We start from the raw sequence: 18,928 nt of genomic DNA on the forward strand, positions 1-18,928 counted from the left end.
CTATCTATCTACCCAGTCTCAGTGCTGCCTACTTTATTTTGCTTCCTTTCTCACAATAATCCATAGTCAGTCTTGATTTGTGAATATGACGCTGCAGTTTTCTGGCCATCTGTCATCTTATATTTTTCTATCTGTCTGAAAGTTATTTTTATATCTATGTTCTCTCTCTTTTTCCATCTACTGTCTATATATCGGCAGTGTAAATCACCACCATCACTTTTGCCTTTCAGTCACACTTCACACCGAGTCTTAATGGGGAAGATTTTCTCTCTCTCTCTCTCTCTCTCTCTCTCTCTCTCTCTCTCTCTCTCTCTCTCTCTCTCTCTCTCTCTCTCTCTCTCTCTCTCGTCCATTTCTGACCTCACCATTTCCTCACATTGACCTTCTCAGTCTCCTATGACATTCTAAGCTGAATAAAATCGTCTGGCGTTAGATGGAATAGAATACTGGAGTTGTTCCGACCATGAGAGAGTGTAGGTGTAGTAGTAGTAGTAGTAGTAGTTGTAGTTGTTGTTGTTGTAGTCCCAGGTTCATCGGAAACATGAACCCAGTGGACTACAGGAAAAATCTGATCTTGTGCAGTTCACCATCCTACTTTTGGGGGATAGGGAGATAGTTGAGGGACATTTATATAACAAGACAGTCGAACAACCTGGTTATATCGGTGCCACGACATAAAGGCATCTCTCCCCAGCATCCAAAGGCGTAAAATGAGAATAGATAAAATAATATGACTGAGGAGTTTTTACACAATCTCCAAAAGTAACGAGAATACGTAAGGAGAATTTACGTATGTTTTTGTTTATCCTCTCCGTTATCCCTCTCTCATTCACCACTGACCTTGTTTTGTTTTTCCTTATACAGTATTTTGAAACCTTGTGTCTATCCGCTTCCTGTAATGGTGACCTCTGACGAAAGACCCCCGCTCCACTCTCCTCTCTCCCGTGTTCAGTAATGACCCACATTGTCCCCACTAATTAACGACTCCTAGTTCTGTACTTGCTCATCAACAACCTCCATTTTCTTTATCATGTACGCTTATTTTGATCCCTACTTAGCAGCAACTCCCACAGTACATTATAAGGTAAAAGAAATAGCTTGTGTTAGTTCCACTGCAACATACCCTATAAAGTGCTCTCCTCTCTCTCTCTCTCTCTCTCTCTCTCTCTCTCTCACCGGCTGTGTGGAGTATGCTGCTGTGATACTTGGGACGCTATTCTCGTCGGTTAAGGAAGCTCCGTAACACCTTTTCCTAAGTGACTTATTATGCCTATTACACCTTACTCTCTTGTGTGTTACATAAATCGTTGTACTATCGCCATACTCTGCATAAATGACGTACAAAAGGATATTACCCAGCCATATCCAAAAACAAATCGCTAAGGAAGAGGTGTTAGGGAGTCTCCTTAACCGACGAGAATACGGGCCAAGGAAGAGCCATCGAGAATTGCCTGTAGTAGTCACGAAGAAGTGCTAGGGAGTCTCCTAAGTCAACGAGAATACGCCATTATTGTTTGATCTGATTGGCACTCGTGTTATCTGACTGGCATTCGTGTTATCTGATTGACATTCGCGTTATCTGATTGGCACTCGTGTTATCTGATTGGCACTTTGTGGGTGTCACTTAGGCGCGTCATGATTGAGTTGATTGGCACTTGATTGTTGTGTAGGTGCAGCCCGGTACACACACACAAACACACACACACACAGTGTGTGTGTGTGTGTGTGTGTGTGTGTGTGTGTGTGTGTGTGTGTGTGTGTGTGTGTGTGTGTGTTTCTCTTGTCTCTTGGCAAACCAGTGAGAATTTGTGAAGAAAAGATTTAATCCTTTCAATTATATGATTTTTTTTCTTTACCTCGATTAATCTCACCTTGCCTAATATATTACGCTAATCCGGTGATAGCAATAATACATTAAAAAATACCTCACAACAATGGAAAAATTAGCTCTTCAGTAAGGAGAGTTTATGTAAGCTGAATAAAATCGTTTGGGGAGAAGCCTCAACCGTGAATGATGAGGGGATGGAGTAAGGACTGTTTAACTCTCGCATGGTCGGGATAAATCTAGTGTGTTGTAGTTAGCTCCAGACGATTGCATTCCCATTAGAGTGAGTCATAGGAGCAGCCTCAGCGTTAATAGTATCGCCATTAATACTCTCACCATTACCCCTCTCAATGGTCGGGGCAGCTCTTCACCCCGGACGTTTTTATCGAGCCAAGAGTGAGTCATACGTGCCTGAGGGTGCTGACTGGGTGCTCTGATGATAGTTTTCTCTTGCTGTTTTTTTTTTTTTGAATGGATGCGTGGATTTGTGTCTATTGGTTTTCTGTTTTCCCTGTTTTTCCGGAGAATGCTTTTCCCTTTTTTAAATTTCTCAGACTTGTATTTATGTATGTAAGTGATTGTTTTACTAAATGCAAAACTTTTAAAATGGTTTGTTTCATAAAAATCACTTACGTTTCTCGATGTTAAAAAAAAAAAAAAAAAAAATCTGGCTGCTGAGTCGCCTCACTTCTTAAACAAGTATTGATGTTTTACATGTACATTTATAATTTACTGTTTTTTTGCGTTTAACAAGAAATGGGCATTATAAGGGGGAAAAAAAAAAAACATCAGAACATGCTTGTCCTTCTGATTATTTGCGGTTTTTGAATGACGAGGGTATGAAGGGTGGCTCATTCCACTGGGTATGCTAGTGATAGTTCTACTTTGGTACGTTCTCGTTTTTTTTTTCTTTTTAAATCAAAGTTCACACAGTCCTTACGTGGTAGGGAAAAATGTCGTAAAGATGATGACGATACTAATAGTGATGATGTATATTTGTCATTTTTGTTTGTAGGCTACTCTTAATACAGTAGTTTCTCCTCCGTTTGCATTTTCCCTTCGTGAATACCAGGTAGTATATGTAAATAGGTTTTGCTCATTTTTCTAACTGCGCTACTGTGATTATGGTGCCATCTCCAATCATCAGGTCTTGTATTCTTTTCCTCATTCCCCCCCTCCTTTATGTAGGCTTCTCTGAGGATGGTACCAGTACCTCTTCGTTTGTTTCCCAGTTCCAGTTTTTGTCTCGCTATTGGACGAGTTGATAATTTCACTCAGTATTCTGATTATGATGCACTCTCCTGCTCTTGTTTTTTTTCCCCTTCATGTTTTGTGTACAGTACAGGAGGTGGGTGTTGGAGAAGGGCGCCTTTGTGAGGTGGCACTGACATACTGGTAGCTGGGCGGCTCCGCTGCCTCATTATGCAAACGTCCTTCAGCCCTTTCCCAATCCTCTGATAGGGGGATGGTAGACTGTAGGAGGGGGCAGCTTCAGCTTGCAGTCGACTAAATTCACATACAGATGACCCTGGGGTTACAACAGCTACTGCTGCTGTTCATTACGCAACGTACGCTGCTCATTTTTCTGGGTATTCCGATGGTGGTACACGTGCTGTACATTTCCTGCACATGTGCTATCCTTTTCCTATTTCTCTTCGACCTAACTAATATATTGCCCATTTTTCTAGGTATGCTGTTGACGGTACTGCTGTCTGGTTGCGTGATGTCCTTTTCCAGTTCGGTATTTTAAGGATAATTCTGCTTTGTGTGTGTGTGTGTGTGTGTGTGTGTGTGTGTGTGTGTGTGTGTGTGTGAGAGAGAGAGAGAGAGAGAGAGAGAGAGTTTATTCGATTTGGGGAAACCAGTTGTTGGGTAATTGACAGGTTTTTCTACTTTCACGGTTTTCTCCTGCCTGTTTCTGGATCCCATACTCTGCTCACTTCAGTAGAGCGTAGAACTGCCGTCTCTCCACCTTGAATGCTGAACTGTGGCAATACAGTAACACTAGAATATGGTGATAGTCACGAAGAAGTGTTATGGAAATGATATAGGGCTGAGTGTGTGTTTTTTTTTTATACCATTAAGCCGCGAAAGTACACAATCTCAGCCAAATTAAGATGATTGAATTATACGTGCCTCAGTGATGTAGTGAGAAATTGATGACGATGATGATGATGATGATGATGACAGAACAGAGTAGAGGTCGAATTTTGTGGTGATGATATTGATGATGGTTATAACGATAATGACAGCGATAATAATAGAGTAGATTAGAGTTGGTACTGACGCTACGACGACGATGATGATAATGATTGGAAAAATACTGAGTTCATATTTAAAATGACGATGGTTAAAGGACAGAATAAAAGATTGTATGGCATTGATGGTAGTGACGAGAAGAAAGAGAGAGGTCATGATAATAGTAACTCAGAGGACATTAAAGTATATATTATGTTTACCTTTCTCAGCAAAAAAGGGTGAAAGTATACCTGTCCATGTTTAGGAAAATTCCACGGCCATACAGCTTGCCAAATATGGGTGATGCAATACACGATAGTCTCTCTCTCTCTCTCTCTCTCTCTCTCTCTCTCTCTCTCTCTCACTCACTCTCTCTCTCTTTCTCTTTCTCTCTCTCTCTCTCAGGCAGGATGGACCCCCTCTTCCTCCTCATCTCCACTCACCCACACAGGAGGTAGGGGGAGGGTTGGGGGAGGTACGAGGGGTCTGAGGAGAGGGGAAGGGGAAGAGAGGGGAGGGAAGGGGTGGGATGGGGAGGTGGAGGGATGTTGGAGGGGTTTTAGGAAAGAAAGGAAGGGATGAGAGGGGGAAAGGGAGGTTGGAGGGGTCTGAGGAGAGAGGGAGGAGGGAAGGAAGGAGAGACTTAAGAGGGGGAGAAAAAATAAAGGGAATACGAAGATACGAGAAGGAGGAAGAGAGGAAAGGAGAGAGGAGAGAAAAAAAAAAGAAAAGGAGGGAATAAAAGGAGGAAGGGAATGTAATGAGAGGGGAAGGGATGGGAAGGAAGAGGAGAGGAGAGGACGGGAAGGAAATGACAAGGGAGTTTATTGAGAGGAGAAGAGGGAAGAGGGGAGGCGAAAGAAGAGAGGGAAGGGTATAAAGGAGGAAACTGGAGAGGCGTGAAGAGGGGAAAGGGAGAAGAGGAAAGGAGGGGAAGAACGGGGGTGGTGAAGGGTGAGTCAAGTTTCATTACATCATTGTTCTGTGATCAGCGTTGTCTGCACACACACACACACACACACACACACACACACACACACACACACACACACACACACACACACACACACACACACACACACACACACACACACACACACACACACTCTCTCTCTCTCTCTCTCTCTCACACACACACACTAAAGTTTTACCTGTACTCACCTGTAAAAGTCTGCCGTCAGTGGGATGGATAGTTAAAAACACGTGTCTTTATAAAATGTAAATACAAAAGAACATAAACAATGAAAAATTACTAAGCAAAATAAGAAATCAGTTCCTCTGTTACCAATATTACAATGTCCTGAACTTAATCTAATCTAATCATCTGTTATTAAAAGGGACATCGTAGGGCACCTCTGGCAGGGAAGGGGTTAATAGCGATAGTTTCAAGCCCCTTCCATTCTAGAGGCATCACTTAGCTAAATAATATCATCTACACTGCTTTTTACCCTGACTTGACTTAAAATTGCCATGTCTCCATCGTGAGTGATAAGCTGTGATACTAGATAAGCACTAGAATATGAACCCAGTCTAAGAATTGCTAGGGAAAGAATGTAGAGCTATAGCATTGTCTTTCTTTGCCACTGAGTTAGGTGAAATAAGCTACAAAAGACGAAAATCTTGGCCAAGCTAGTGTAAAAGATCTGTAGTGACAGCAGTAGTAAAGTTTAGTTGAACGGGAAGCTAACACACTGCTTGGGGTGACTTTCTTTTCATTCCAGTGACCGACCCTCAACCACAGCCTTCACACTGGACTTGATCTAGTTATGGTGTGGCCCTGTACTGAATGAAGCACGAAGGCAAGGATATCCGTAGTCAGAGATAGGACACACACACACACACACACACACACACACACACACACACACACACACACACACACACACACACACACACACGACCAAAAACATTACCTTGCCGCTACGTTGGGTTAAAATAAAGCGTCTTGCAAAATAAACTGCAGAATAATTTATAACAAAGAACTGAAGAGGGAAGCAGGGTGAAGCAACCTGAGATGACGGCTGTGTGAGTGGGGAGAGGGGGGGAAGGAGAGGGGGAAAGAGAGAGGGAAGTGAGAGGGGAGGGAGGGGAGAGTTGGTAGGGGTAAAGGGGAGAGGAGAGTGGGAGGAAGGAGAAGAGGGCAGAGGTCAGGGAGAAGGTATGGATGAAAAGGGATAGAGAGAGAGAGAGAGAGAGAGATGGCAAAGGTCATCTTGAAAGTAAGGATGAAAGGAAAGCACGGGGGGGGGGATAAGGGAGGAGGTCAGGGGGCAAGGGAAGGGTGTGAATGGTTAGGGAGAAGGGAAGGGTGACAGCAGTAATGACAGAATAAAAGCACGTCCTTGGGGTGATATTTTAATTAACAAGGGATAGGATGGAGGGGGAGGGGAAGGGGGAAAGAGGAGGAAATTACATAAAAACTGGGACGACAGAGGAAATGAGTGAAGAATAAAGGGGAGAGAGAGAGAGAGAGAGAGAGAGAGAGAGAGGGTGGGGGGGAAGAGTCAAGGAGGAAGGGGCAGATGGTAAGGAAGAGGGGTGGGGAGAGGAAGAGGGGTGAAGGAGAGATTGTGTAGGAGGGGGAAGGGGAATTGCAATGGCAGGAAAGAGGTATCGAGGGAGTTACGGAATGAGGAAGAGATTAGGAGAGGGGAGAGAACAGGAAAGGCGAGTGATGGAGAGAAAGGGAAGAGGAAGGAGTAGAGAGGGAGGAAATAGGGAGCAAGAGGAAGAGGAGGGAAGAGGGAAGTGTGCAGTATCAGTAAGACAGGATGGAAGGAGGTGGGAGAGGAGAGAGGGACGGAGGGCAAAGGGGAGGGGTGTGGAAGGAGAGAGAGAGAGAGAGAGAGAGAGAGAGAGAGAAGGGTATCCAGGGAGTTAAAGTATTGGGGGGAGATTGAAAGGGAGAAGGGAGACTAGAGGACAGGAAAAAGAAGAGAGGAGAGGAGAGGAGAGAGAAGTGAGAAGAGGAGAGATGAGGCGAGGCGATAGAGGTGAAAGAAAAGGACACAAGAGAAGATGAAAGGAGAAAAAGAGAAGTGAATAAAATGGAAAGAAGATATAGATGAAAGAAGAAAGGATGGCGACGAAGAGGGAGAGAAGAAAACACAAGATAAAAGGACACAAGAGGATAAGATGAGGACAGGAGTGGAGAGAATAGGAAGAGGAGAGAAGAGGAAGAGGTGGGAAGAGAAGAGGGAAGGAGGGGAGGAGAGATGAAGAAGAAAAAGGAAGTGAAAAACAGGGGAGAGAGGAGGGTGGTAAGAGGGAAGTGAGGATGGAGGGGAATTGAGGAAGGAGGGAAGAGAGAGAATGAAGAGGATGAGGGGAGAGGAGACGAGTGGGGAGGGAAGGGAAGAGAGAAGGGAAGAAGCGAGAGAGAGAGAGAGAAGAGGGGGAAAATGAAAGAAGGAAGAGAGCAGGAGGGGGGAAAAATGGAAGAAGGAAGAGAGAAGGAGGGGGAAGTCTGAGGCAAGAGAGAGAGAGAGAGAGGAAGGAAGGGGAATAGGGAGGAAAGAAGGGATAGACGAAGGAGAAAGGGGGAAAGAAGAAGGGGAGGGAAAAGGAAGTGGAGAGGAGCGGATGGAGGGAGTGTCTTTGTGGGAGGCAGCATATGAGGAGGAAATAGTTAAACCTCTTTCTACGAGACACCTCCTCTTGGCTGACTAAATCCTTCCTCTTGGCTGACTTAACCTCTCCTCTTGGCTGACTAAACCCGTCCTCTTTGCTGACTAAACCCGTCCTCTTGGCTGACTAAACCCGTCCTCTTGGCTGACTAAACCCGTCCTCTTGGCTGACTAAATCCGTCCTCGTGGCTGACTAAAACCGCCACCTTGACTGACTAAAACCGTCTGGGGGTAGCAAGATTAACTCACTACAATTATGCTCGTTAATCCTTCCCTCATCCAGACGATTTTATTCAGTCTAGGAGAGCCCCCTATAGTCTGTTTGTTTTACCTGATAGAATATATGTAACCCCCCTTTTTGAGCTCAGGTGATGGTCAGGTGTAGTGCGTTGGAGGTGGGTTTGACTAGTAACCAAGGAGACTCATTCGTACATCACGGCACATCGAATTTTATGCACTCACGGCTAAATTTCAGGTAGTTAGAGAGAGAGAGAGAGAGAGAGAGAGAGAGGGGTGTAATAGTGAAGGGGTTAAGACGGCTGTTACTTTATCGCCACCAGTTCAAAAAATCCCTATCGTAAGCTGAATAAAATCGTCAGGAGATGGCAAGATGGCAATTAAGGTGACGTTCTTGGGGTGAAGGGGTTAATGGAGGTCTTATGGAGCTGAGTAAAATCGTCTGAGGGTTGTGAGAATATTGGAAAAGTCGTCATCATCATCATCATCATCATCATCATCATCACCATCATCATACAGACCTTGCGTAGTAGAAATGAACATTCTAAAGGGGTTGAGAGAGAGAGAGAGAGAGAGAGAGAGAGAGAGAGAGAGAGAGAGAAGGGGGACGGAGGGAGGAAGGAAGTCAGGGGTACATGACGCAACAAGGCGGAGGGGAAATGAGAGGGGAGAGGGGGAGGGATGGTGATGATGATGATGATGATGATGATGATGATGATGACAGCTGGAGAGATGATGATGGTGATGCTAGCAGTAAGAAATGATGATGATGATGATGATGATGATGATAAGTTGAAGAAAATGATGACGATGATAGCAGGAAGATGATGATGATGATGATGATAACAGCAGAAAAAAGAGATGATAATGATGATGGTGATTCTTATAGGAGGAGCCAAGAGTGGGGAGAGGAAGAAGAGAGCGGGAGAGAGAAGAGGAGAAGGGAGGAAGGTGCAAAAATAAATTTGGATAGGAGAGAGGCAGTGAAGAGGAGAGGGGTAGGGGGAGTTGATGGGAGGGGGGAGGATGGCAGTGATCTGAGTGGTGGGAAGAAGAAGCAGATATGCACTGGGGGTGATAATTGAGATGATAGAAGTATAGAGGGACGATGATGATGATGATGATGGAACGAGGAATTAGAGGGATGATGAGAGAAAGAGGATGTAAAAGGATTGTGAGGATGATGGACAGAGGAGTTTGAGGGATGGTAGTGATGATATGATGATGAGATTATGGTGATGATGTTGACGATGGAAAGAAGAGTTAGAGGGATGCTCTTGAAGAAGTAGACGAAAAGGAAGAAAAAAGAAGAAAAAGCAAAAAGAATAAGAATAAAAAGGCCAAGGTTAAGCCTGAGAGGTATGTAAGGAAATTATAGGTGAGGAAGAGAGGGAGGCAGGGAGAAGAGAATGGAGGAGTGGAAGGAGGGAGGGAGGGAGGGAGGGAATGTTGGGGAAGTGGGGGACGGATGGAGGGAGGGACGGAGGGAATGTTGGGGAAATGGGGGACGGATGGAGAGAATGTTGGAGAAGTTTGGGAGGGATGAAGAGAATGTTGGAGGAGAAGAGAGGGAGCGATGGAGAGAATGTTGAAGTGGGGGAGGGATGAAGGGAGTGTCGGTAGAGGGGGACTGGTGGGAGAGAAGTCAGAATGAAGGCGGAGGAGGGGGAGTGGGGGAGGATAGGGAGGGGGGAGTGGGGGAGGAGTGGGAGAGGGACTGAGAGTGGAGGGAGGGAAGAATGGAGAAGGTTTGGCTCTTGCATAAAAATTCAGCTCTAAACACACACGCACACACACACACACCTGGTATGTCTGGGGATAATAACTAAGACAACTCAAAACACATAACGTCATCACTATCAACAACATTACCTACACTGCGCAGATATTCTCCGTCACTGTTTTAGGTGTCTCATACTGCTATTTTGACCAAACCTTTCTGGCTACTATCTGCCTAAGTGTCTGTCTGTGTAATATCCAGTCCATTTTAGTCTCATAATTAAAATGGGAACCAGGGATTAAGCTACCTAGTCTCAATATTTAAAGCGAGAATGACCAGTCACTAATCGCTGAGTGACATCGTATGAGCAGTAAACCCCAACCACCGTTCGGATGAAAACCCATATGGACTACATCCGCTTGGAGCTCTTTGACCCACTGCACCACCAGGCATATATTTGATTACATGCCTACCACCCAAAGTCATAATGGTGTCCTGGCCTACAAAAAAAAAAAAACAAAAAAAACACTTGATTTGTCTTTCACTGTCGTCTCTTGGTGGTAACTCAACATCAAGTGAGTGGATGGTGGGTGCCTCTGTATACCACCTGCCAACCACTTGATGAGAGAGAGAGAGAGAGAGAGAGAGAGAGAGAGAGAGACGTTATTGCAGTGAAGGTGGTGATATCAAGTGCATAGTGGTGTTGCGCAGTGGGGAATCCTCCGTGATCTGAACTAAAACAAAAACAGTGGAAGGAGGAGGAGGAGAACGAGGACGAGGACGAAGAGGAGGAGGAGTGAAGGGAGGAGCGATAGAAGGAACGAAGGAGGCATGGAGAGAAGAATGGAGGGAACAATGGGGAAGTGGAGGAAGGGAAGGAGGAAACGTATGAGCAATGGAGAGAAGGGTGGAGGGAACGTAGGAGTGGAGGGAGAATAGGGGGAAACGTATGAGGAGTGGAGAGAAGGGTGGAGGGAACGTAGTAGTGGAGGGAGAGAAGGGGGAAACGTACGGGGAGTGGAGAGAAGGGTGGAGAGAACGTGGGAGGATCAGAGAGAAGGGTGGAGAGAGTTTAGGAATGAAGATAGCGGGAATATTGTAGTGGATGGATGGGTGGAAGGAATGGATGGTGAGGAAAGGACGGAACACAGGAATGAGAAAGGGATAGAAAGAACTTGGGGACAGTGGAGGGAGGGAAGGAGGGAACGTAGAGAGTGGCGAGAAGGAAGGAAGGAACGTATTATTAGTGGAGAGAAGGATGGAGGGAACATGGGATTAGAGGAGAGAAGGACGAAGGGAACATGGGATTAGTGGAGAGAAGGATGGAGGGAACGTAGGAGGAGGAGGATGGAAGAAGGAAGCGTAGGAAGAGGAGTCGGAGGAGGGAGGGAGGGAAGCTGCGTACCTCCCTCCCTCCATCCCCACCACCTCTTCCTCTCCCTGCCTCCTCCCCTTCCCCCATTCCCTTCCTCCCTCCTCCTCCCCCACACCACACCATAAATAAACACACACGCACACATTTTTTCCTCTGTTTACACCGGAAGAAGACCCACGTCGAACCCAACTCTTGTATCAGCATTGTTTATTGACGTATTTATTTCTGTACTAGCCACTTCACCCCCAAGGACCTATTTTTTGTAGTTTATTCTTGCCGCTACATGGCCAATTTAGATTTTTAAAAGCTGTATCTAACCCCGCCAGTTGGAAATATTTACCCCAAGCTGAATAAAACCGTCTGGAATGAAAGCAATTTATGTATATGTTTCTAGCCCGGAAAATTAGAGGGCTGAGTGAGGTCATGTCTGAGTAAATGCGTTATCTCTATACATCTGTCCACCCGTCCCTATGTGCATCTGTTTATCTGTCAGTCTGTTTGTTGTGCTATCTCCGTCTCTCTCTCTCTCTCTCTCTCTCTCTCTCTCTCTCTCTCTCTCCATCTGGATCTGTCTCTATCTACCTTCTGTCTCTGGAATCAAAGTGTTATATCTTTTTTATATCTTTTTTCCTTTTAGTTTGTTTGTCTCAGTTTTTATCCGTCTCCTGTCAGTCTGTCTATCAGTCTATCTGTCTACCTACCTCTCTGTCTAACTGTCTGTCTGTCTGTCTGTCTCTGTCTATTCAGCAGCAAAAATAGGCTTCCTGTATATGCGTATTATTCATCCATAGTTGGAAGGGGAAGGAGTGGGGAGGGGTGGGGGAGGGAGAGCGGGGAAGGGAGGCAGAGAGAGAGAGAGAGAGAGAGAGAGAGAGAGAGAGAGAGAGAGAAGGGAAGGGAGGAGAGGGAGTGAGTGAATCAGGGACTTTGGGGGAAATGGAGAGGAAGGGAGAGGGGAGAGGGAGGGGAAGAAGAGGGAAGGAGGGGAGTATAGGTGGAGAAAGGAGGGGGGAGGGAAGTGAAAGGAGAGAGGAGGGAGAGTGAATGAGTGAGAGGGAAGGAAGGAGGGGAAGGGGAGAGGTTAGGGGGGGGAAGGGAAGGAGGAGGGAGGTAGGGGAAGAGGTGAGAGGGAGGGTGAGGAAGGAAGGGGAAGAGAGAGGGGAGAGGGAGGGACAGTATGGGTTGCCAAGTAGTAATGTGTGTGTGTGTGTGTGTGTGTGTGTGTGTGTGTGTGTGTGTACAGAGGGTGGAGGTCCCAGAATCACGCCTACTTATACCTACAGTGATTATTTGTCTTGAAGATCCCGTGCAGTTGATAGGTGCTCGTCTGTTTGGTGTTCATTTAAATAGTGGGAGGTGCCAGAGAGAGAGAGAGAGAGTGTGTGTGTGTGTGTGTGTGTGTGTGTGTGTAGTATGAGCTGATCTAGTTACTTCTCTCCCTCTTCTTCCTCCCTCCCTCCCTCCCATTATTTTTCTCCCTCTCTTCCTTCCACCTTTGTCTTCCTCCCCCTCCCCTCCTCCCATCTCCCTCCCTGTCCCTCTATTTCCTAATGGGTAGTCATAGTGGGGATAGGTCAGATGGGGTGAAAGAAAATAGTGGTGATAGACAGTGGAATAGTACGTTTAATTCTCTGTATGTTTCCTTTACCTCCCCTTTTCCTCTATATCCCTCCTCCTTCCTCTCTCTCCCTCCTTCTCTCTCTCTCTCTCTATCTTCCTCTCCCCTCGATATCCCTCTCTCTTCCCCTCTCTTCCTCAATCACCTTCTCCTCTTTCCAGCACCTTCTCCCCCTCTCCCCATCCTTCTCTGCTTTCTTACTTCCCTCTCCTTCAGTTCCTCTATGTTGTTTTCCTCTGTTTTCGTTCTTCATTCAACTATCCTCCCCTATTCTCTCTCTCTCTCTCTCTCTCTCTCTCTCTCTCTCTCTCTCTCGTGCACCGCCCTCTTATCTTTTTATCTCTCGTGCATCCTGTTTCTTTCTCTCTCTCTGGTGTGTGACTGGAGAAACACATTCTCTCTCTCTCTCTCTCTCTCTCTCTCTCTCTCTCTCTCTCTCTTTATCTCTCTCTTTTTTTTTCTCTCTCTCTCTTGGTATAGTAAACTGAATTACAATCTCTTAGTTTATCACTATGACGCAGGAACAGTCCCTCATTAATGGGTCAGCACACACACACACACACACACACACACACACACACACACACACACACACACACACACACACACACACACACACACACACACACACACACACACACACACACACACACACACACACCAGGGGCAGCATTCATAAACCGTACCGAGGTGAAGTTGTAACCAAAGTAAGGACCTAGATCGTTAATGGACGGTTGCGTGCCATAGTCTGGGGAATATTGGAGTGTTTTTCTTGCCATTTACGAAGGTGTGAACAAGATGGCCTGTTTTTGCTTCTATCTTCAGTAATACAGCTCCCAAACACATCACTTTCCAGCCAGAATAATCTTTGAAGCCATAAACACCTATACAAACTGATTCCTGATAATATTTGAATTTTTAAAAGAGACTTGCTTCTCGTATTGTGCATATCGGCTAAAATCCTCCGTAAATGTGGCCATAGACTTCTTTATATCACCACTGTTAGAAATTGGTTATGAAATCAGTGTTTTGATAAATATTTACTCGTATAATTATCCACACTTAAAAGGACTGTTGGTTGTGGTATCAGCAGGTTTATATTTCGGTATCGGAAAATTATCAGTTTCTGTAAATATATGAACGTAATTCTTTCCGTTTTTCTCTTAACGTATGTAATTTTTTTTTTTTCTCTCTCTCTAATGAAGTCAGTACACACCTGGTCGTTCTGCTGGGCTCATAGTGATGTGGCAGGAGGGTGCGAGAACACAGCATCTTGAAAATCTCACATTTGTCTGTCTGTCCGTCTGTTAATCTGTCTATCCGTCTTTCTATCTCAATCTGTCTCTATATATCTGCCTTTCTATATCTGTCTATATCTCCATCTTCTTCTGTCAGTCAATTTATCTTTCACTCTGTTTTTGTTTATAATTGTCAGTCTATTTCTTTATATATTTATACTGATGTCCATTTTATTAACCTGTCCATTTGTTTTTATGTATCGGTATTTATGTATTTATTTGTCCATCTGTCTGCCTGTCCGTCTATCTAGCTGTCTATTTATCAGCCTACTTGTCTGTCTGTATGTATGCTCCTCAAGAAGACTGTATAAAGCGTGAGTCAAAAGTCTGGAAACACAATGGAATAGTCTCCTTTGTCCCTTTGTTGAAGTGTGTGTGTGTGTGTGTGTGTGTGTGTGTGTGTGTGTGTGTGTGTGTGTGTGAGAGAGAGAGAGAGAGAGAGAGAGAGAGAGAGAGAGAGAGAGACCATTGTCCACTGAATAGGATTGATGTCACATTGAAGTTATCCTGTATTGTGTCCATTTCCCTGTGTGTCCAGATTATTGACACCCTGTAGCCTACATAGTCTACCGAAGAGCGCGTACACAGACAGACAGACAAGTAGACAGATAGATAGGCAGACAGATAGGAAGAGACTGATAGATAGGAAGACATATACAAATGAGGCCAGAGATTGAAAACTTACAACCAGCATATCTATCTGTGTCTATATATCCATCCATCCATCCATCCATCCATCTATCCATCTGTCTCTCTGTCTGCCTGCAGTATCTGTCTGTTAATCTATCTGAAATTGAAGGCGTAATTTTACAGAACACAAAGACATATTTCACAACGTCAGATTTCATGTCGTGTCCAGCCTTGAAACACACACACACACACACACACACACACACACACACACACACACACACACACACACACACACACACACACACACACACACACACACACACACACACACACACACACACACACACACACACACACACACACACACACACACACACACACACACACACACACACACACACACACACACACACACACACACACACACACACACACACACACACACTGCTGCAACCTGAATACTTAAATAATTCTAACGTAAAAGTCGAGAGAGAGAGAGAGAGAGAGAGAGAGAGAGAGAGAGAGAGAGAGAGAGAGAGAGAGAGAGAGGTTTGTTTCCCCCTGCACCTGTTGACTCAGAACTATGATATCTTAGGGACCTAGAAGTAATGGTGTTGGTTGCGAGTCGTATTCATGGGGATGATTTGGACTTAGAAAAAATTTGTCTTGTGCCTTAATAATATCGGGTGGCAAAAATATGCACGTTGTTGTTGTTGTTGTGTTGTTTTTGTTGTGTTGTTGTGTTGTTGTTGTTGTGTTGTTGTTGTTGTGTTGTTGTTGTTGTGTTGTTGTTGTTGTGTTGTTGTTGTGTTGTGTTGTTATTGTTGCTTTATGGCACGTTTGTTCTCGTGTAACAAAGACTCATAACCTTTTCAGCTCAGGTGACATGCAAGGGTAATCGGATTGGAGGGTAAATTTGACTAGTAACCAAGGAGACTCATTCCTTCATCATAACCAAAGTCCATTGAAATTCATGCCACCACCGCTTAATATTCAACTATGGGAATGGTCCAGTTCCGTCAGATAAAAGAAAATAAATACTTTTCCATGGCCCAGTATCTAAAATTCTGATCAAAAGGAGATAACCCATTGATTCCACTGATGCATAGGGTCGTAGCACCTCTTTGTAGGCAACTTATTGTACGTATTGCTCTTTAATACAGTCTTAAATGATTGATGCAGACCCGGCAGATATTAGAGACGTATGAATAACCTACAAGAGGATATTGAGGCGAAATATGCAGACTAAATCTCTTGTAAGGAAGTATTGCGAACAGAGGATATTGAGGCGTAATATGCACACAAAATCGCTTATAAGAAAGTGTTGCGAAAAGAGGATGTTGAGGCGAAATATGCAGACTAAATCACTTATAAGGAAGTGTTGCGAAAAGAGGATATTGAGGCGTAATATGCAAACTAAATCGCTTATAAAGAAGTGTTACGAAAAGAGGATATTGAAGCGTAGTATGCAAACTAATTCGCTTATAATGAAGTGTTGCGAAAAGAGAATATTGAGGAAAAAATGCGAACATAGGATTTTGAGGCGTAATATGCAACTTAAATCGCATATAAAGAATTGTTGCGAAAAGAGGATATTGAGACGAAATATGCAAACTGAATCGCTTATAAAGACGTGTTGGGAAGTCTCATGCCAACGAGAATATGGATCACAGTAGTCAATATTTTCGCTACATTTTAGGTTACTGTGTTGTTCAGCTGTGTGACCGCCGGATACTGTGACATTTGTGACATACGGAGCAGGATACGGATTGATGTGTTTGTGTATTTGTCATATGTTGTATTACCCTGTCGACGTTTATTGGCTGGGAGAGGACTGGGATGGCTGGTGTCCACTGCGTATAACCTCTCTCTCTCTCTCTCTCTCTCTCTCGTGGGTAATCGTACCATGGGGGTCAGTTGTGTAGGTAATGAGGGGGAATTGTACCGTACTGTAGTTTTAATGATGCTTCCACCCCTCCACAACACCTCTGTCACCACCACTACACCTTCATCACCATCACTACATCACCACCACCACCACAACAACAACAGCAAAAGAGCGGTTACCACCACCAACACCACCACCACCACCACAACCACCAGCACCAACAACAACAACAGCACCGCCACCATACCACCAACAACTACAGCTATTTCAATTACACCATTATCACCAACACCTCTGCCACCAGCATCACTGTCACCATCACCGCCATCATCACTATCACTAACACAACAAGCATCACCACCACCATTAGTGCCACCATTACACCATATAGTTACGATGCCTTTTTTTTTTATTGTAGCGACGATGATTTTTTTGATGTATTATGCCGTGTATGTATCGCTAGATGATTTTTCCGGCTTAGAAGTTAAGTTAGACTCGTGGTGAAGGATCAGAAAGAATTTTAAAATGAGTTCATTCTACACTTGTTTTTATTTAGCTAAGAAAATACTCGTGGTGAAGGGACTAGAAATAATATCCTTTTATCTCAACACTGCGGTGACATTTTTCTTTTACAAGATAGTTTTAGACTTATTTTTATATTCAAGAAACCCCTCATAGTATTATACCATCCCAGCCTTGTCCAGCCCGTCTATTAGTAGGAAATTAAGTTATGATGATGATGGTGATGATATTGATGATGGTAATTGTGATGATGTTGGTGATGATGATAATGGTGATGATAGGAGTAAGGAGGGAGGAGAGAGGATGATGATGGTAGGAGTAAGGAGAGAGGGGCGAGAGGAATGTGATGATGATGATGTGAAGTTAATATTAGTGAGGTGATAATGGTGACCCCCATCGTCACACACGTTACAGACATACATTTTTTCCTGTTATATAAAGCGACGCAGTTTTTCATGTGAGGATGGGGGTGGCCTGGGGAGGGTCAGGGGTGAGGGAGAACAGGGTGAGGGAGGAATGAGGATGGGGAAGGGTGAATGAGGTGTGGATGTTAGGGTAAGAGAGAGAGATGGGGTGAGGGAGGGATGTTGGGGAAGGGTGGGGCGAGATTAGATGATGGGGTAAAGGTAAGATGGGGTGAAGGGGATGAGGGAGGGATAGGGGTAGGGGAAAGGGTATATGAGGGGTGGATGTTAGGAAAGAGAGATGGAGTGAGGGAGGGTGGCTAGGGGAGGGTGGAACAGAGGTAGGTGAAGGGGGGGTGAAGGTAAGATGGGGTTGACCGTGGGGTGGACTGTCGTGAGGGAGGGGAGTGTTTGCGTGTGGGTGGTATGAGGGTCGATAGGTGAGGGTGGGATGGGGGAGCGTAGGGAGGGGGTAAGGCTAAGGAGGGAGGATGGAGGTAAGGATGAGACGGAGTTGAGTTATTTTGGTGTTGGTGAGGCAGACTAAGATTACTTAAGGTCTTGCTATGTGTAGGTGTGGATGGGTTGAGTTAGATTAAGTAGACTGGAGGAGATGAGGAAGGGTTTATTCTTTTGATAGCATTGCTTTGACTTAGCGGAACAAACAGTGTATATTATGTTACTTGAACGAGCCTACAGCAAGATGTGTTTTTGGGCTGGAGAGGTATGGACCTATATCAGCGTACAGTACCATCATCATCATCATTTTAATTTATTTATTTCCCTGCTCAGTAACGACTCTCCTCCTACGGCACACCACATTCTCATATATCTCGTATTCTTACCTCGTCGCATCATTCTTGGTCTCCTTCTTCTTCCAGCTACCCTACCCTCACATAACGCTCTTCACTTATTTAATGTAGCCAAAATACATGTGTCTTCCATTTTGCTTCTGCTCTACCTCTCCTACCACGACACACCACCCTCCCTCATATATGCTATCATCTTATCTCTCCACGCTGTTTGCTATTACTCTCCTCCATCCAGACACCCTACTCTAATGTACTCTCTTAGTCATTCTCATTCTCCTCACTTCATACTCCCTTAGCCATTCTCTTGCTCTTTATTTCATACTCTCTTGGTTATTCCCTTACTGTCTATTTCATATTTTTAGTTATTCTCTTGCCCTCCGTTTCATATTCTTATTCTCTTACTCTCCATTTCATATTCTTAGTTGTTCTTCTACTCGCCATTTCATATTGTTAGTTATTCACTTACTTTCCATTTCATATTTTTAGGTATCCTCTTACTCTCCATATCATATTCTTAGTTGTTCTCGTACTCGCCATTTCATATTGTTAGGTATTCTCTTACTCTGCATTTCATATTCGTAGTTATTCTCTTACGCTTCATTCATACTCTCTCAGTTATTTTCTTACGCTTCATTTCATACTCTCTTAGTTATTCTCGTACTCTCCATTTCATATTCTTAGTTCGTCTGTTGATCTCCACTTCCTCCAACAGCATACCTTGGCGTGTATTGA

Source organism: Coenobita brevimanus, chromosome 62, assembly GCF_032717465.1.
Source record: "Coenobita brevimanus isolate Jiangsu-jjx chromosome 62, ASM3271746v2, whole genome shotgun sequence".
Taxonomy (NCBI): domain Eukaryota; kingdom Metazoa; phylum Arthropoda; class Malacostraca; order Decapoda; family Coenobitidae; genus Coenobita; species Coenobita brevimanus.